The sequence below is a fragment of the Carettochelys insculpta genome, chromosome 13 (genome assembly GCF_033958435.1).
Source record: "Carettochelys insculpta isolate YL-2023 chromosome 13, ASM3395843v1, whole genome shotgun sequence".
Taxonomy (NCBI): Eukaryota; Metazoa; Chordata; order Testudines; family Carettochelyidae; genus Carettochelys; species Carettochelys insculpta.
Window position 1 is genome coordinate 19,963,753 of NC_134149.1, and position 21,478 is coordinate 19,985,230.

The window sequence follows — 21,478 nt, forward strand, 5'->3', positions numbered from 1 at the left end:
ATTAATACTAATGGAAAATGAACAAAGTCACCAGACCTAAGTGAGTTTGGAAGTGACGAGAAAGCTCCTTGAAAAACTGAACTCAGCCCATAATAAGTAGCACTTATATCTTATGCCTACATGAGGGTTTTTCTGCCTGGGGGCGGATCTTCAAGAGCTTTGTGGACACAGGAAATGATTGCCAGGATGACTAAGCCATCTATGACATACTGACATGTCCATAATTCCTTCTCCAGTTTCTGGTGAAATCACTGATCATTCCCTATTTGATGTTTGCAGAGTTTTATTAAGAACGCCCAATGGAATTATGTCATTGCACCTTTCACAGCTCACCCATGATTTACCATTACAGCAGGTTAAATATTCCCCTCGTTTAATGAATAACTCAACCAATAAAGTAGTTGACAAATATTATTTCACCAGCTCTGGAGCCTTTCCTTTATTTTACTGCAAAGAGGGAGAATTGTTTTGTGCTGGTAAATGTGCCTACAGCTCTGTGTGTGAGTAGAAGTTGGAGTGAGAGCCAGAGATGGGAGACCCAGTGACAATCATAACTGATGACCATGGAAACTGTTTTCAAACACTTAGGCCAAAAGATTGCACAATTAATGGCAGATCTTTACCAGCTTCACTGTCCTTGTGAGTCAGCTCAGAGATACCCAGAACTGTCAGGAGTGAAGATCTGCCTCTAGAATCTTTTCCATCCAAACGTATTGCATGAGCGCTCCTCTCTCCCCAGGTCTCATGTTGTCAGCACAAAGCAAAAGCTGATTTCCACTGAGGAAATGCATAGAAGAAAAAAGCCATGTTGAGGCCTAGACATTACCAGAACACATACAGGACTACGCTGGTGCCTCCCTGCCCTGGCTCATCTCATTCTCACACAAAATGCCACCAGAAATACTACACAGATTGCTAGTGACAGCAGCCTTTAGCTAGAGGCTCTTCATTGCCTGCCCTGCAGCATTCAGCTTCTCTCCGGCACCAGGCTGTAATCTGGAATGTCACTGTAACAACTCACAACACCACTTCTTCAGCACATTGACATAGGTGGTCTAGGTAGACTGAAACAGGAGTAGAAGCTCTCAACATACCAAGCAAGAAGGGAAGCTTTGTAGGGGGAGTGCTGCTCCTGCAAGCCAAAGGAAGGGGCCCTGTGCACTTCCCGTACCCACAATTTAACTCCCAATTGCCACTTAATTGTTCCCTTAACCAACAGTGGCAACTCACCCTGGATCCTGTGCAGGCTGAACCACGGCACTGAAGGCTTAGAGAGCTGATCTCCTCCCTGCTGAAAAGGGATAATACTTCTACTACACTCTTGCAATGAGCTCACTTAGACACAGAGGCTTGACTCTCCTCTGTCTTTAACCTTGACCTTAACTAGTCAGGTGCATTCGGATGTACACACTTGAAAAGGAATATGGTCAGGGACAGTACCCCTGTGTCACAGTATCTGTTGCCTTTGAGAGCCTTTGGTAGCCAGCTCTAATTAAATAGCCTCATCAACCCACACATGGCTCTAATTTGCACGCAGGACCATCTGAGAATCAGGGTAAGGAAGCATACGAATGGCTTAAAGTCACCTTCTTGTCCCTTTGTCCCCCAGGCAGTGATGAAGGCAGACAGTTTCTGGGTCCTTATGCATTTCTTTACACCCAAGCAACATGAGAGTACCTGCCCATCAGCATAAATGAGTGGACAATTCTGATTCAGCAGCATTGTGCCTTTATTTCACACTCACTTTGCACAGCTGCTCATTGCTGAAGAAGATGAAAGATAATACAACATCTGCCCCAGCATCTTTGGATGACTTGATTCTGCTAAATTTGATGAGTCTAGCTGACACGTCTTGTCCTTGAACTTAACTTCATCTGCTCTTTCTTGTTCTCCCTGTCTCTCTCTCTCTCCTTAGCCAACAATGCTTTACATGTTTGTTTACACTGAGCTATATTCATCTGAACCTTTCCTCACTAGCACATTACAATGAATTCTGAAATGAGGCATCCATAAGAGACTATTCTGTTGCTGTGAGTATGTCAGGAATGGGTTAAATTCTGGACTGTATCTTGTCATCAGAATGTTTGATTGATAATAATGGGAAATATTATTTGAAAATCAATGGCATAAAATGTCCATCTTTCAGTTATCTTGATTTTCATCTGGAGTAAACATATAAATCAAAGGAGTTAATCTGGTTTTACATCAGTGCAACTGAGTAGAGTTTGGCTCACTCTGCGCAAATGATTCTATTATACTTAAAAGAATAATCCCAACAGTACCCAATGAATTTTTGTTACACTTGGGTCATTGGAGGTGATCATCAAACTATTCAGTGTATTATGAGTAATAATTATTTGCACATTGTTGTTAATAAACCTCCTCTTTTGAGATAAGTTTTCAAGACCTATAACCTTGAGAATCCAGGGCAAACATATTGTGGGTGAGACCTCTAATTCAGTGAGATGACAATACCATAATTTTTCCCTCTAAAAAAAGTCTGCATAATAAGAAGACCTAAGTACTAATCATCTGAGGATTTTTTAATGATTGCCTGAAAAACAAATCTTTGCGAGAAGTGAAACAATAGAAGAATTTTGTGTTACCCATGATCTCCAAGATGCAATCCTGAGCAGAAACCTAGCCTGAACATCTAATTCAAAACAGGAGAAAGAGGTTAAGCAGCTAATGATAGATTTTAAATATCCAATACATAATTCAATAGATGAATCAGCCTAGATTGGAAATGAAATATACTAAAGAGAGAGACACAAGAGAGACCATAAAAATATTCTCCTGAGAAAGTAACAACATTTTAAGGAAATTTATGAATGTTTAGTGTGTTTGCATGTCAGGTCGAAGTCAACTGTAGGTACTTCACATTCAAGCCATTTCCCAGCTAGTTCCTTTTCACAGCTTGAACAAAGCTAACACCTGGGCCCTTTTCTTAGTTTTTGTTACTAAAAATGTGCCAGGCAACAATATCTCAAATTACACGGTTATTGTCGATCCAGGCTTACGTTTAGGTGATAGCTTATTGATCTCTGCTAGCTAAATTTCAAAATTAAACAAACAACAAATGAAATGACAAGCCATGGCAGATAGAGAAGGCATCTAAGAGGTTCACAAGGAGCACAAGTTAATGCCAAGAGACTTGTGCATACTCCCGTGCAGAGATACATTCCACATTTATAAACTAGATGGTCTGAAATGCAGAAGACCTCAACTTGCTTCAGCTGATATTTATCCAGCAATTCTACTTAGAGAAGCTGGGTGTAAATATTCATGAAATGACCAAATAACTACATGTATCCTGGGCTCTGTGTCGTTTTCTTCTTCAGAAATTATACCCGATGGTTCCAACGAGGCTTTCACACTGAGGAAAGTGGGCCTTACTACTGTTGGTAAATCAAGTACTCTGTATACATTTTTGTTTGTTTCTTAATACCTATTGTATGAGAAGACCCTGGGCTGCACGTTCTGAATAAGCTAACAATGTGGGTTCCCCTTTAGTTCCTAAAACACACTTCTGGAATGATGATCATTTGCAGTGATATAGCATTTTCCTTCCCAGCACAGAAAAATGTTTTGCAAACATAAACGTAGCTTTACAACAACCCTGTAAAGTAGCTGAGGATGATTATGGCTATTTTACAGGCTGGAAAGCAAGGCACGGCACAGGGCACTTGCATGATTTGCTGAAGGTCAGGCTGTGGCACATCTGGAAATGGAAACTCCTGACTCCTTTCCCGCCTCCTCTCCTATCTTTGCTGCATGACCCTCCACTGTTCCAAAACAATCCCACTCCCTTCCATTTCACACACTGTCCAGGACATGCCACACATAAGAATGTTTGTTACAAAGGGTTCCACTGAATGCAAAACCTGTTCATTTTGCAACTCCTCCAGCAGGAAGAGGCCCAGACAAAATATTTGACTAGCACAATGGAAAAGTTGAGTGAAGGTGATCCAGTGGATTAAAAGTTCAAACGCCCTTTGAGGCAGCTGAGAAAATGTAGTGCATGTAAAATTGGTGGAATGGATAACTCAGAAGCATGTGAAAATGTATGCAATAATTATACAGTAGCCTATTCACAGCCCTGAGCTAAAATGATATTATCAGCATCACTAATAATAAGAGACACCTCAGCCACAATCTCCATACACAAAAAACTCAGCTAAGTAGCAAAGAGTTAAATCAAACAAATTAACTCCTGTGAGTTCTTGAGAAGCAGAGACTGGAAGGGGGTGGCTCTTTGTTTTTGTTGAGCTGGGAATCTGACAGATTGTTAGGCATTTGACAGCTTATAATGTATGTACAGTAAGCTCTTTCATATCTGGCATTCTATCATCCAGTATGCTCAGATAACTGGTATTTTAACCATATGTAAATGTTAGATCCATTTTCCATAAGTGCAGTATAGTGGAAGTAAATACAAATAAATACAGTGTAAGTTTACAGTGTACAATACTACTGTTGGTAAATCAAGTACTCTGCATACATTTTTTTGTTTCTTAATACCTAACCTTGTTTTTCTTTAACATTATGCGTTGCTAGGTATAGCTCTCTATTATCCAGAATATTCAAATATCCAGCAACCTCACAGTCCTGGGGCTGCTGGGTACGAAAGACTTTACTGAAGTCTGGGGTTCATAGTGGAATTTTATTTTGAAGGTATAAAGCCAGAGAACATCCTCCTATGACCTCACTATTGGCAGTTCTGGTTTCAGAAGCTGTGGGTCAGTGATATGACTCACATATGTGTGGCAGAAATGACCTATCCAGTAGGGTGAAATACATCTATCCCTGCACCTAATACCTAAAGTATGAACACGCGGGTGGCTTTGAAAATTCTCAATCTCTGTTATAATTTAGCACATGACCACCTACATGTAAGGCTCTCCTGCAGGGATGGCTAATATTAAGCATTGCCCATCAGACTGAGAATTTTGCTCTTGCACTGAAGCCAGCTCCTCCAGACTTTATTCTAAGTTTTGCTACCACCCTGATGTGCTGGCAGCTTGGCCGCTTCTGCAGCAGAGAGCTTCCCCGTGCAAAAACATATCAGCGCCCAGCCTGAGAAATAGAGGCAGCCCGTTGTTTCCGGGATCCCGGAGCTGCAGGGAGGGAAGGGGAGAGGCGACTGACCTACTCTAACAGCCTCCTCTCAGCGGCATGTGCTTCATTTGCAGGAAACACGAGGAGGGGATGCGATCGGCGGTGCCGGGTGTCCTGTCCGGGGGCGAGCAAAGGGCTGCTAGACCCAGGCTGGGGCCGCAGGCGGAGTGGGGAGCAGGCAGCGCCCGGGGCTCCCTACATGGCTCCTCCCTTTCCCGCTGAACCCCGGGCGCTCAGAGGCCGAACCGGCCGGGGCGCTGGCCGCCCGCTCCGCTGCTCCGTCCCCCTGGAGCAGAGGGGCCCGGCCAGCTGGCGCTCTCCGCCCCGCCGCGGGACACTCACCTAGGCGGCGCAGCGCGGAGCTCTGCCGGGGGTCCCCGCGGGCCAGGTCGGGCGGGCCATGGCTCAGGTGTAATCCGCTGCGGGCGGCGCAGGGCGCAGAGGAGCCGCGGCAGGTGCGGGGCCGCCCATGGCCCTTCGCCGGTCAAGCGCCGCCGCGCCGCGGCCGAGAGGGAGAAGCAGCCCCCGGCATCGCCGCCGGCCCAGCCCCGGCCACACGCCGAGTCTACGGCCCCGCAGAGCGAGCGGGGCGCGAGAGCGAGCCGGGCCGCACGCCGCCCATCACACGCGCCCCCCGCGGCCGGCCGCCGGCGGGACCGATCCTCTCCAGCCGCGTCCCCCGGCGCGCTCCGCAGCTGGCCCGGGCTCCGGCCCCCGGCGGCTGTCGCTTCTGGAAAATGCCATCGGGAGGGAGCAGCGGCGGGCTGCGGCCACACGCGCGGAGCAGCTCTCGCCTTCCGCCGCCGGCTGCCCCCGGGCGGGGGGGCGCAGGTCGCTCCCCTGGGGCGAGGGGGAGGCGGCCGCAGTCACTCAGCAGGAAAGCCGCCTTCGCCCCGGTCTCCCCTCGGCTCTCAGCGAGGTTTGGCTGCCGGCCCCCCGCCCGCTGCCATCCAGGCGAGAGCGCGTCCGGCCGCGGCTGCTGTTGCTGCTGCTCCCCGCGCCGCGCCGGGATCGCGGCGATGGGAGCCTGACGGTGGCAGCTCCGGATGTTACAGCGGCCCCGCCCGCTCCCCACACGTTCGGCCCCAGGTGCGCGGTGGCCGCCGAGCGCCGCCCCAGCCCGGCCGCGGCGCGGGGACTGCACCGCAGCCGCTTCGCGCTCAGCCCGCCGGCGTCCGCGCCGCGCACGTGACAGCCACGGGCTGGTCCCTGGTGCCCCGCGGGGGCCCGACTCCGCACGGCGCCCGCGGCTGCTCTGCCCGGGAAATCCGCCCCGGCCGCCTCTGAGCGCCCCGCGTGGCGCTCTGGAAAGGGGTTTGTGGGGTGGGGATGCAGCAGCGCCGCGTTGCGCGAAACCTCCAGCCCGTGCGCAGGAGCAGCGCCCGGGTGCACCTGACCCCGGGCTGCAGCCAATGGGGCTGTTGCCCCCCGCCCCCTGCCGGCAGAAGCGCGGCGCCGCACCGCCAGGGCCCGGTGGCGGGGAGCCGGCGCAGGTGGCTGCTCCTACGTGATCGCAGCCCCGGCGCTGGCACGTGGCAGTGCAGGAGCGGCCCAGTCTCCGCGGGGCTCCAAGCTCCTGCTCCTGCTCCGAGCGGGCCTGAAAGGCAGCGGCCGATAGCCCGCGCGGCGGCTGCAGCTCACCGTCTGGGGGCTTGCGCGGGGTTTCAGCGAGCTGCCACTGCGCGCAGCCTGGCGCCGGCCTAACGCCTGTTCCGGGGAGGTGGCCACGAGCCCCCTTGCCTGGGCAGCCGGGTGCCAGTCCCGGGCGTGGGCCTTGGACAGTGCAACTGGGTGGGCCCAGCTGACCGACTCGCGGGCGGGCTCTCCCGGCAGGCAGGGGCTGGACTGAGGGCCGCTCCACTGACCACACGGGGTTGTCCCGGCCTGCGGCTGAACCCCTCGTCCGTTTGCAGGAGCCGGAGGCGGCGGGATCCAGCTATTCTCCGTCCCCGGCTGAGGAAGCGACCGGCTGCACCCGCTGCAGGAGGACGGTCCCCGGGCGCGTGTCCATTCTGCTGCCCGGCCGCGCCCCGCCTCACGCCTTCCCTCTCCCCAGGGGCTTGGCCCCAGCCGCCTTCCAGCTCAGCCCCCTAAAGTCTCTTCTGCCCCCAGCGGGGGGGTTCCTCGGCCAAGGCTGCGATGTGTTTGCTGAAGGTACAGGCCTCCAGGAACACAGCAGCTGGGGGCATAATGTGTGTGAGGGGTGGGTGGGGATGAGGCATGGGAGAAAAGAGCAGATCAGACCAAGAAGCACTCAGGGCATATTTAGCCAGGCCAGGCCCCAAATCAAACCTGCCTGTGTGGTTGCTGTGGCTGTGTTAGTTGACTGTGCAAGGGGTGGGGCTATTTAGGGTTGTAGCCCAAATAAAACTGTTTGTGGCAGGGTTCACATCAGTAAATTGCATCTCTGTTCTTGTGTAACCCACATGTCCAGTTGTGGTTCACTGTGCCATATCGTGGTACTGAGACCATGTCACAGATGAAGAATGTGTCCTCTACAGCCTAAGCTGAGAGCCTACTGGCCTCTAGCTCAAACTGTAGGGGTGTCTGCACTAAGCTCCCCAGGTTTGAGTCCCCCATAGGCAGTTACACTTCCAGGACAAGTATCAGAGGGGTAGCCGTGTTAGTCTGGATCTGTAGTAGCAACGAAGGGTCCTGTGGCACCTTATAGACTAACAGAAAAGTTTAGAGCATGAGCTTTCGTGAGCATCTGAAGAAGTGAGTTAACTCACGAAAGCTCATACTTGCAGGACAGCAATCAGTCCTATGTTCTGCCTTTGACCACTGCATAATTGATATGGTAAGGATTGAGCTCTTAACAGCCTCACACCCCTTTGAAGGAAGCAGTTGGTAGTTAGGTAAATCCAGTGCATCCTCATTTTGGGTCCCCCAGATCCATTATTCTGGTGTTCTTGAACTGGGCAGAGAACCAGACCCATTATAACTCTTGAAAGCATTAATGACCCTGATATTTGGCATAATGGACAGCTGAACTAGGAGAGGCAGGTCCCACAGAGAATGAGTAGATCATATAGTAGATTGGTGTGGAGCTAGTCTGCAGAAACTGAGATGCTCATCACTGGAAAGGGAAAGACTGAAAGAAAGAGTGAGGGAAGCATCAGATGCCAAGAGGCGCTGAGCCTGTGGTTGTTGATGATGATGAAAGCATTAATGTGTGTCTCTGTTGCAGGTACCATCATCTTTATGATCAGAGTGTTTACTGTCTGTGCTTGGGATCAAAACTTTTAAGAGGTGTTTGTAATTGGCCTTATAAACATGTCAGAATTTATCCTGTCACATTTAATTAGTATTACCATGACACTCTAACTATTATTGAAGTGTATTAAAGGATGAATAATAGGTGCTAAAAAAGCATTTTTCCCAGGAAAGCACTTTCCTAAGAAACTGAATTACAAACCGTGTGCAGGACCACTTTATCCATCACTGAAATGCATCCACCTATGACATGAATTGTGACAGATGCTTTAACTTGTGCAACAATATACAGCAGACAGTGATGAATTCCTTATCGAAACAGCATGGACCTGTAGCTAAACATACTAGAGCTACTCACCTTAGAGTGTGGCTGGGCCTCTTAAGATTAGCAAATACTTGTTTCCTTGCAAAAAATAACAATAATCCCTTCCGTGTTTCATCACGGTGGCTAGGAGTCCACTTTGCTTTACAGGGTAACTGACTTCACCTAAGTAAATCATAATAACATGCAATTTGTTGAGAATGTTTACCCTTTTTTCTGCATATGGGCTGTCCAGAGACAGATCGTGATTTGCTGGAATTTACTTATTATTGAAACCCATTTTTGAGGTTTATTTTTTAAAGCTGTGAATTAATTGTAACCTGTTTGCAGCCACTATCTGAGGTTTCAGCTGTGTTGGTTAGCTACAACTGGCAACATAAAGGAACAGGGACAATAACATGTCATGGTTATAAACATAATTATAATTTATAATTAGAGTAATGGCTTGAAGAAGCCACTGGGATATATATAGAGACACCCTGATTAGGATTAGGATAAAAATATTTTAGTTTGCTACAGTAATGTTAGGGCCACTCTGGTGATGTATTTGTTTAGGTGACTTTGTTCTGTACTGATCTGCTCATGATTTGTCTCTCTTTCTTACCTGCTTCCAGTAAAATATATTTGCATTTAACACTAACTGGTTGGGGTCTCCAAACTATTAGCAGAATAGTTATTGACAGATGTGTCGGAGAGAGAAGCCAGATTCTAACTTTGTGAAGAAAAGGGCAGGAATAATAGTTTGGATGTAAGATCTTGTGCACACAGGAGGTTGTGATCTGCATCCCAAAGTGTGCCACAGATAGGCTGGTGAGGGTCACTGTGTAAAGGAGAGAAGTGAATAACCAAAATGGGAGCTACATGTTATTATACAGGTGTTCCCGGAGGTGGGTTGCTTTGGATTAATCCAGCCTGGATGTGCTGCAATGTGAAGATGCACAAATGATTATTCAAGGAACCAAAACTACAACAGCAGTAGAAAACACCAAGAGAAATTCTAGTCCTCCTGTATCTTCATTTTTTACTTACTTTCAAAGCCTCTTTTTTCCTTACCTTATCAATGACAGCGTGATCTACTTATCTGCGTTTTGATGGCTAAATCTCAATCTAAACATCTTTGGGGCATACAAGATCAGTTTAGGAACAGCAATTTTAGACCCAATTCCTGATAAAAATAACATTCTGTTTGGGAATGTTCCTCTGCAGCAAGTGGCATGATCTAAATGGAAACTTAAAGGGTAAGATTTACAGCACTTTGGCAGTGGAAACAATAGGCTAGCATAAGTAAGAATCAGACCCCAAACTCCTTCTTATGTGCCATTGCTGTTTCAAAAAGCTGCGCAGCACCTGTAATACCAGGAATTCCTGAGATATCTAAATTGGTCTGGATTTTTCTTTTTCCTTCTGTAACTGCTTTACTGTAAAACAGGACAATATTCATCCTGTAAAAATGGGGAAGTAATTACACCTATAAATAATAGAGACTTTAAACAATGTCTTTTATCTCACTGAAAAAATGCATATTTTTCTATTGTGCAGTGAAGGGTAGATTTTGCATATTTTAATTAAATCAGTTGAATGTTTGGAGGGGAAATATCTACGTGGCTATCAAACTCTTTGCAGAAAAAAAGTTCTCAAAGTTCAGGAACCTGGAGAGAGCCTTAACTCTCCAAGATGAAAAAGAACTCCCCACTTAGGAAAATGCCATTGCATATTTTTAATGCTGCTTTAGATGAGTTCAGTAAATCAGAATATGAAAATTAAACTAGGAAATTAGAAGTCAGGAATTTAAAAAGCCTAAAAATGTCTTTTAATATTAATTGGACACTGGTTAATCCCTTGGGACTTCCCTGTTAATGATAATTTCATATGGGAATGATGCAATCTGAGGGACTATATCTTGAGAGGAAGATAAGGGGAGCAGTAAACGATACAGCAAATGGCAGGAGAATCTGACACCTCTTTTTAGGTAGTTTCCGTATTATTTTGTCTGGAATTTTTTGTTGTTGGCTCATTCATCATCTAAAGCTTTGGTGCAGATATCTGAAGTGGAAATTCTTGCCCAGGTCATCAGCACAGCTGGTGGAAATTGCCGTACCTCTCCTGGAGTCGGTGTTTGTAGTGAAGACACACTGATGAACAGCAGCTGAACATCTGTCCCACCGTATTGATATTAAGATGGGTGTGGTATCATCTGTTATTCACTTTGAACCAAATTCAGAGGTGAAATTAAGTCTGATTGGCGCTCCCTACCTTCCTCATCACCACTGTCCCAGGACTCTGTGGCCGTGCAAATGGCCATTTCGAAGTTTACTAATGAAGCGCTGAAATGCATATTCAGCGCTTCATTAGCATGCGGGCTGCCGCGGCGCTTCAAAATTGACATGCCTTGCCGCCGTGCAGCGCATCCAGACATGGCTCCTTTTCGAAAGGACACCGCCTACTTCGAAGTGCCCTTATTCCGAATAAGGGGACTTCGAAGTAGGCGGCGTCCTTTCGAAAAGGAGCCCCGTCTGGACGCGACGCGCGGTGGCGAGCCGCATCAATTTCGAAGCACCATGGCCTCCCGCATGCTAATGAAGGGCTGAATATGCATTTCAGCACTTCATTAGTAAACTTCGAAATGGCCATTTGCATGGCCATTTTGAAGTTTGGGGCACGTGTAGACGTAGCCTGTATGGCCATGAGCCATCAGCTAACAGCAGGTGGGACTTTGGTCTTCTCTTGATGGGGCCTTTTTCTCTTCTTTGAGTGGGTTCTTTTGCAGGGCTCAGCTCCTGCTATTCTTTGGCCATCAAGATGCTGCTGGCAGCTGGTTGTCCAGACAGGCTGGCTTTAACATCTGATTCCATTGCACACACACTGACAGTCACACTTTCCTCACTCACAAAGGAAGGCTCACTTCAGAGAAAGCAATTTCTTTTTCAGAGGAACACCCAGGATTTCTTACAGACTTATGGTATCTATAAACAATTTCTTACTAACGTATAATACTTAATATGGACCTAGCAGCTGCTACAAAACAAAGCTTACAGAAAGTAACAGGACTCATAAGCAGCAACGACTGAAAGTTACAGAACTTACGTCTGCATTGTCCTGTAGTGAGTGGAGGCTTTATACAACAGGTGGAATGGAGTCTCATTGGCTACGTCTACCATAGAGAGTTTTGTAGACAAAACGGGTTTTGTTGACAAAACTCATGGAGTATTGACACAGAAAATGCATTTTGTCGACAGATGCTGTCAACAAAAAAGCTGTGTAGACGCTCCGGGAGGGATCTTATGTTGACAGAACAGATCAAAAGATCAATCTGCTTTTAAGTGTAGACCGTTTCTGTTGGCAGGAACATCTCTCCCGACAGTAACTTCTGGAGACAAATGCTTCTAGCATAGATGTAGCCATTGAGTATAAGGAAATCTAGGGCTGTGACTCTGTAATTGCCAGTGCTCAGGTGGACTGTTCCACCTGTGCAGAGCTGTCAATGGGTCTCTATGCAGCCACAGAGCATGTGCTGTCATTTGCAGGCATCTAAGGCGTGGTCTATCCTATGCAGCACTGTTGATAAATTTCATCTAAGCTATTTGTGTAGTTAAAGTCAACATACCCAACAAAGTGTCTTGACAGTAAATCGACAGAAACACAGCACTTTTGTCGACAGCATTCTGCCACTGCCCCATGAGGCAGAATGCCTCTGTTGTCAGAGATTTATTGACAGAAAGCCAGTCTGGACATTCCGGGGGGCCTTCTATCAACAGACAGGGCCACCAGGACACCGGGCAGCCCCGTCTGCTGGGCTTCCAGTCAGCCGTATTGCCAGTAGAGCAGCCAGGCAGTCCAGACGCTCTCTGTTGGCAGAGTGGATTGCTCTTTCAATCCGCTTTGCAATCTGGCCACAATCTATTGACAGAAGTTTTGTCTGAAGATATCTTTCGACAGCAACCTCTGTTGACAGATCTCTCTAGTATAGACATTATATCTTGTAGATTTCTTTTTTGTCAGTTTTAAATGTGTTGACTTGCAATGGTATTGATGTCCTTGGTATTGTGAGAAAGGGTAAGGAGGAGCACACAATTTACTTTATCTGTGTACTATTCAGATGTCTGCACAGCTTCACGTGCCCTAAGCAATCCCCATCTTTTCAGTATCTCCTCACATAAAAACCTTTCTGTCCCTCTAATCATTGTCATTTTATTCAGAACATTCTTTTGTCACCTCTACAAAATGACTGGATCTAACCTCACCTGCCCTTAGTCCATAGCTTCCCTAAGAACAATGGAGACACTGCTGCTATGTTGTTGAACCTGGTCACCTAGGGCCAAATTCTGATTTAATTTACATGTGGGTTAATCCAGGGTAACTTCAGTGGTCGAATGAGTTATACCAGATTTACATCTATGTAACTAATGGAATTGGCCCAGCTGTATACATACAAAATTTCCATCTCTGAATGCAGAAGTTTGGAAGCTATTTGCTGGTGTTATAAATTCTCACACGGGACCTAATTTTGTTTCTGTAATAAAACTGGATGCACTTCGGGAAATACTAGTGAAACAGAAGCCATTGCATACAATGAGCCTGAATTTACTGGATAAGAAACATGAGGATTATCTTTTCTATTGAAAAAAGCCAGATAGAACTTATGAGAAGGGCCTTTCAAACTAAACTCACTGCACTTTACCATTCTCAGGTAGGTATGAGATCAATGAAGGAGGTGCAGTGGAAGTGTAATACACTGATTAGCACTTAAAACAGCTTTATCACAAACCTGCCACCAACCAGGGATTTGGTGCAGTATCTCAGAATGAAAGGAGCAAGTAGTTTTGAGTATCAGCATCTGTTTGCAATTCGAACCAAGATCATAAAAATAGACTCTTTAGTATGTAGCCAAGGATAAACAGTATCAGGTACATTTAGGATGTAGAGGTGAAAAGTAAGTATCAAGTAATGTTCTAACACATGGTCTTCAGGCCTATGAAATGTTTATCTTAGGCAGACAGATTAGGTGTTAGAATTTAGGTTATGTTAGTATAAGTAAATTAGTAATAAATCTGCCGAGCGTGGGTCTGTGTTTGTGATAGGCTGGTGTTTTGGAAATAACTGCTGAATTTGGCTAAATATGTCTACGCATATTAGACTTTTGGTAGCTGGAGAGAAGTGTTAGACTGCCTTAAGGTAGCCACCTGTTATGGTTATAAAGTGATGTAAAATGTCAATGAGTAGAGGGGAAACTAATGAGTTAGCCTATAAAAAAACAAGGGACCCTCCGATTAGCAGGGTTTGACAGCTTAAATAAAGAAAAGGAGTTAAAACCTTCATAAATATGTCTGATCCCAGGGGGCATCAGAGTTATGCATTATAAGAGCTGGAAGCTAGCCACATGTAATAGAGCAGGGGACTCCAGGGTGATGACCACTTGTGGTGATGATGTTGACAGAGGTGATGGTGAAAATGAGGGCTAACACTTTCAGGTTTTCCACAAGGTGGGTGTGAGTGAGGCAATATTATGAACTTTGAACTGGTACCTCTCCCCTTTGCCAGATTGCAACGGGTGTGCAGTTTCGTCAGCTAATAAAAGTAATTCTTATAGAAAAAGCACTATGTTGTCTCTGTAGTAACAGAGTGGGAGCCGTGCTAGTCTATACACTATCAAAACAAAAAAGCAGTCAAGTAGCACTTGAAAGACTAACAAAATAATTTATTAGGTGATGAGCTTTCGTGGGACAGACCCACTTCTTCAGACCATAGCCAGACCAGAACAGACTCAACATTTAAGGCACAGAGAACCAAAAGCAGTAATTAAGGAGGAAAAATCAGAAAAAAAGAAAAAAAGGAGAACAAATCAGAAAAAAAACACCTTGATCATTTTTTTCTGATTGTCCTCCTTGATTACTGTTTTGTTTTGCTATGCTTTAAAGTGCTACTTGACTGCTTTTTTGTTATGTTGTCTCTGGTGCTCCATGGGTCCCCTTTCTGTTGCTAATGTCTCCTTTGTAGTCTGTCTTGTGGGCTGAAACATTAAAATAGATACACACCCTCAGCTTAGGGAAAGTAATTGGTTAAAGTTACCCATAACTATAGATAAGCTACAAGTAGCAGCTGTTAAATCTGATCTTCTTGCTCCTGCAGTGCATATTCCCACAACCCAATAATATTTCCAAAAATATCCTCAATTATCTACTTCTATGACCCCATCTTTATTTACTGCACAGGCTTTGTCTAATAAAACCAACACAATCACATTAGCTATAATGGGTTAATTACTATATATTCATGATTCGGATGTTTAGGGGTAGCAGATATGAACATGACAAGTTCATTTGCATTGTCATAATTAGTGTGCTGGATAAATCAGTTTGCTTGTTAAATAACTGTTCAACGGGACTGTGTTACTTTTCCTAGGACTTCAACCTGGAAGAGAAGAGTTAGTTTACCAGTGTGAAACTTCTGCAAATTGCACCACTTTCAGGCTGACAGATGGCATGCCATGCCTTTTTTCCCAACTCAGCAGAAAGTGGAAAAATATAATAAAGAGGCTACAAAGATTAGAGTCTTTATCAATGACTTGAAATCTAGTGCACCATATGCTGAGTACAGAAATATTCATCTGAAAAAATGAAAGCACAGCGTAGACTGGATTTATCAGTTACATGTGTTCTTTTTCATGGACTTTGTTGATAAGTTTTATTCATTTATTTTGTGAATAATGTGTAATTGCCTGCAATGACAAGTTGGTGCTATGATATCTTCTTCCCCAGTCCCTGGTAAGACTCCTTTATATCAGTGCTCAGAGCAGTGCTTATTGTAAAATCAAATAGAATTTCAAGTAGAAAATCTGTAGCCACCAGCTGTTATTTCAATTCTACATCCAAACTCAATTTGCTCATTAAGGGTCTGAATCAATTCCTGTTCAGGCCAATGGGAGGCTTTTCTATTGACTTCAGTGGCTGTTAGATCCTTGTCTTCTGGGCCAAAGGTCCTTAAACCAAGAGACATCTCCTTTGCAACTTCACAATCAACCCTGATGTTTTTGGAAGGACTATTATTGTTGCTTTGTGGAGACTGTTAATGTGCTAGCAGCTTGGAACCATTGGACATGCAAATACAATGTAAAATGTTGTTGTTGGTATCCAAGGCCAGGTGTGCTTTGGGGAGTTCATGGTTTGGGGAACCCTCAAACACTTTGGATGAGGAGAGCTGAGTTTACAAGTGTACTGTAAATTATATCCCTGTTGTCTTCTCCCCACAAAGGGTGACTGAATTTCGAAGCAAAATTCTCTTTCTACAGGGACCTTGTGCTGTATATTAAGAGCAAAAAGTCATGGGCCAAAACAACCATCATGTCACTCCACTGAAAGCAGCAGATATACATTATAGATTAATTTGTCTACCTGTATCAAATAGAGGACCACAGATTTCAATTAAGGTTGGATTTTTTTTTCTAGAAGATATGCACTAGGAATTGTTTTGGGAAAGTTCTATTGTCTGTATGATATAGAACATCAGACAAGATAGCCACAGTGGCCCCTTCTGTGCCTGGAATCTCTGATTTGCAAATCTATGTAAGATCACTCTTAGCAAATGAACGAAATCTAGACTAACAAAAGTGGATCACTTATACAGGATTCCCTGATTAGTGGCACACAGGTAATGTTAGGGGATGACTGCCTACACAAGAAGCGGCATGTTTTCTGTTCTATCAAGTTCTCCATATGTATTTTTTCATGGGATTATTACTCTTCATCTCTCTGCTCTTTTCTACGTAAACTCTCTGTGTCTGCTTTTAAATCTCCCTTTTCTCTACTCCATTTTTCAACTTTTATCCCACTGAATTTCTTCTCTCTCTCCTTCTATTTTCACTCTGTCACCACCTAAGTATGCTTACACGACATCTACACTGCAACTGGGGCTGAGATGGCACCCCACAAGGGCATACTCACACTACCTCTTAATCTAGCTATCTTCCCAGAAAACAGCAGAGAAAATACGGTAGCATGGGCTTCAGAGGAAACCGTACAAGATCCCCCTAGGTAAATAATTGTTTTTACTGTATGCTGAAGCCCACAGATAAAGTTAACATTGGTTATCTTTACACGAATTGCATATCTCATGTTAGACTGCAGCACAGGCACACAATAGAGTCCAACTTTCCCAAATGCTGCTTCTGATTTTCATAGCAGTCCAGGGGATTTAAATTCACCCACATAGCTCTCATTAGTTTGAATGAAAGATGCATGTTTAAATCTCCATAGCTGCTTTGGAAATTTCAACCTAGGTTTGAAATTAAACAAAACAAATGCTACCAGTCGTGCTGTCCCTGCCAGATATTGTGGACTTTTAGGATTTTATTAAGGTACTGTGTTTTCCTAAGCACCGTCTCTCTGAACTCACTGCATTGGCCAGTAAAGGCTGTCCATATTATATAGTTTACAACCTCCTGAGTTATTTCAACAGATGTCCATTCCATTTTCCAGCTATTTCCTCATGGAGATTTCAATCCCATTATGATGCCGGCTATTGTGCTCCAGATTTTCAATTTCTGATTTTAACTGTAATCTGCACATGTAATTAAACAAAGATGAACACCAAATGTTAAAAACAAAAAAGCAGTCCAGTAGCACATTAAAGACTAATAAAATAGTTTATTAGGTGATAAGCTTTCGTGGGACAGACCCACTTCTTCAGACCATAGCCATACCAGAACAGACTCAATATTTAAGGCCCAGAGAACCAAAAATAGTAATCAAGGTTGACAAACCAGAAAAACATCATCAAGATGAGCAAATTAGAGAGCAGAGGGGCAGAAAGAGGCGGGGGAGTCAAGAATTAGATTAAGCCAAGTATGCAAAAGAGCCCCTATAGGCTACGTCTACACGCGCACGCTACATCGAAATAAGCTACTTTGATGAGTAGTGTCTACACGTCCTCCAGGGCTGGCAACGTCGACGTTCAACTTCGACGTTGGGCAGCACCACATCGATATAGGCGCTGCGAGGGAACGTCTACACGCCAAAGTAGCACACATCGAAATAAGGGTGCCAGGAACAGCTGCAGACAGGGTCACAGGGCGGACTCAACAGCAAGACGCTCCCTTAAAGGGCCCCTCCCAGACACACTTGCACTAAACAGCACAAGATACACAGAGCCAACAACTGGTTGCAGACCCTGAGCATGCAGCATGGATCCCCACCTGCCGCAGCAGCAGCCAGAAACCCTGGGCTAAGGGCTGCTGCATGCGGTGACCATAGAGCCCCGCAGGGGCTGGAGAGAGAGCGTCTCTCAACCCCTCAGCTGATGGCCACCATGGCAGACCCCGCTATTTCGATGTTGCAGGACGCGGATTGTCTACATGTGCCCTACTTCGACGTTCAACTTCGAAGTAGGGCGCTATTCCCATCTCCTCATGGGGTTAGCGGCTTCGACATCTCGCCGCCTAACGTTGATTTCAACTTCAAAATAGCGCCCAACACGTGTAGCCATGACGGGCGCTATTTCGAAGTTGGCGCCACTACTTCAAAGTAGCGTGCATGTGTAGATGCGGCTATAATGACTTAAAAAATTCCCATCCTGGTTCAAACCATGTGTTGATGTGTCAAATTTGAATATAAAAGAGAGTTCAGCAGTCTCTCTTACTAAAGTGTTGTGAAAATTAAGATGCAAACTTTCAGGTTATTAACAGAATAGCCCACTCCATTAAAGTGGTGACTGACCGGTTTGTGGATCACGAGAGTTTTTATGTCTGTTTTATGCCCATTAATTCTTTGTCTAAGAGAGTTTGAAGTCTGCCCAATATACAAAGCATCTGGGCATTGCTGGCACATGATGGCATATATGATGTTAGTTGAGGAACATGAGAATGTGCCTGTGATTCTGTGAATAACCTGGTTAGGTCCAGTGATGGTATCTCCAGAATAGATATGTGGACAAAGTTGGCAACAGGCTTTGTTGCAAGGAAAAGTTCCAGGACTGGTGTTCCTGTGGTATAGACTGTGGTTATAGCTGAGAATCCTCATGAGGTTAGGAGGTTGTCTGTGGGAGAGGACAGGCTGTCACCTAGGGCCTTCTGGAGTGTGGCATCCTGATTAAGGATAGGTTGTACGTCTTTAATAATGCGTTGCAGTGGTTTGAGTTGGGGGCTGTAGGTGATGACCTGTGGTGTTCTGTTCTTGGCTTTTTTGGGCCTATCTTGGAGTAGCTGGTCTCTGGGTATTCATCGGGCCCTGTCAATTTATTTTTTTATTTCTCCTGTGGGTAATTCAGGTTTATGAATATTTGGTAAAGATCTTATAGTTTTTGGTCTCTGTCAGTAGGATCAGAGCAAATGCAATTGTACCTAAGGGCTTGACTGTAAACAATGGATCTAGTTATGTGTGCAGGATGGAAGCTAGAAGCGTGTAGGTAAGTAGAGCGATCAGTGGGTTTCCGGTAGAGTGTGGTATGGATCAGGCCATCCTTGATTAGTACTGTAGTGTCCAGGAAATGTATCTCTCGCGTGGAGTAGTTGAGGCAAAAGTTGATGGTGGGGTGCAGATCATTAAAGTCTCTGTGGAACTCTTCGACTCTCTATACCATGGGTCCAAATCATAAAGATGTCATCAATATATCTTAAGTAGAGGAGGGGTAATAGGGGACAAGAGCTGAGGAATCGTTGTTCCAGGTCAGCCATAAATATATTAGCATATTGTGGTGCCATGCAGGTGCCCATAGCAGTTCCACTAATCTGGAGGTTACAGAAATGTTACAGAATAGCACATGCTTGTCCATTAGGTGGCACGCAAATTGCTTTACTGGCTTCTGCTACAGGAATTTAATTTCTTTTGCCCACCTACAGTTCAATGAGAGAAACACACAAACATCTTGATTCTGCAAGGTACTTAGTAACAGGTTGAACCTCTCTTGTCTGGCAACCTCAGGACCGGACTGGTGCTGGAAGAGAGAATTTGCTGGACAATGGGAGGTCAATATTTTCTAGCACATTACTAACACTTCCACTGCTTCCTGGGCTCTTAGAAGACACTAAAGGGTAAATTAGAGCTAAATAACAGCACAAAAGATGGAGAGCCAGGACTGGTGGTAGGAAACAACCTTTATGGGACCATGGGAAACTTGGCCACCTCCACGATAAGTGGTTGTCTGGTTAACTAAAATCATGCTGGATTACAGAGTTTGCCAGATGAAAGAGTTGTGGATTAGAGAAGTTCAATACGTACATGTCTAACTTTAAACAAATGAATAGTCCTACTGGAGTATCTTGCCAACCCAAGGCCAGAAATTGAGACTTTATATAAAAATGGAGCCAAACTGTGGCCTTGATTGTGTGCAAGAGGAAATCTCTGTGACACAAGGCCATGAATTTTGGCTGTGGCATAAGGACAATCAAAATAAGAACTATTAAAAGACGAACAAACATACACAAGGACCTGATCATGCACCTGCTTAAGTCACAGGGAGTTTTTCAGTTGTATCAGCTTGGGTCCTATGTGTAAATATTGTAATAGCCAAAACTATGTAATCAGTGGTAATTCTGAAATGACACCACTTAATTATTTTTCTCCCCCGCCCCCCTTCCACATACTGCTTTGCCCCATGTATTCTGCAGGTATAAACTATTGAACAGAACCTAGGAGCATTTCAGGGACACTTACACCAGACATGGAGATGCTGTCTAAGCAGGGAAGCCATTCAACCCATCAATTTTCATTCTTTTCTGGCACTTCAGTCAAAATAAGAGAAAACCAGAAATGTGCTCAGGTTGCATATTCATCCAGCTAAAATTGTTGAGGCAGCATGTTCAAGTTAAAAAAAATTCACACTCATTTCAATATCAGTAAACCTGTGCCAGTAATGTCAGACTCTAGAATGGTACAATAGCTAAGGTGATTTACAATAGCAAGATTTAGGTATTAACATGTCTGCATTAAGATGTGATGGTAAGTTACACAAAGACACTAAGCACTAAATTGCCCTGAAATCCTCAATAGAAAGCAAATAACTGTCTCGAAAAATGTGGGAAAGTTGTTAAATATTTAGAAGGAAAAAATCGTTGTTCTTACCTTCTTTTGATTTATGTGATGTAATAAACTGGCTTCATTCAGGTTCTTTGTCTCTTTCTCAGCTTATTGCTGTATTATTTCTTCTTTTCCTTGTTATGTATTTCTGTAGCACCAGAGATTTAGCATTTTAAAGATTAATGCAGATCCCTACTCAAAGAAGCAAACGTTCTAAACATCTGTCTTCTTCCCAGCGTGTGGGTCCAGACAGATCTCTCAAGATAATCTGAATCAGCTCAGGACTTGTACAGAAGATCACCAAAGATGCTGCAGAAAGTGGTGCTGGCAAAACACTCCTCTTCTCTACTACAGTATTATGGCCCTAACTCAAGAAAACACTCAGGTCCATCCCTATTCAACAAAGCTCTTAAGCACATGCCTTATTTTGACATCAAGAGGCATTAGTACATGCTTAATCACCCACTTGAATATATGGTTTCCTAAAGCAGGACCTATGTTAGAGCTCTAGTGCTGGTGGAGGGGCCAGCACTCATATAAGATATAAAACTTAGATATTGGCCATTTTTGGTCCTTACGCTGCTTGAATCAGTAAGAAGTGTTAACTACTGAAATTCCAGCTGGGTTATTGTCCCATACAATCATAGAATCATAGGGCTGGAAGAGACCTCAGGTCATCTAGTCCAGCCCCCTGCTTCAAGCAGGATCAACCCTAACTAACTCATCCCAGCCAGGACCTTGTCAAGTCTGGACTTAAAAACCTCTGGGGATGGAGAATCCACCACCTCTCTGGGCAATGCATTCCAGTGCTTCACCA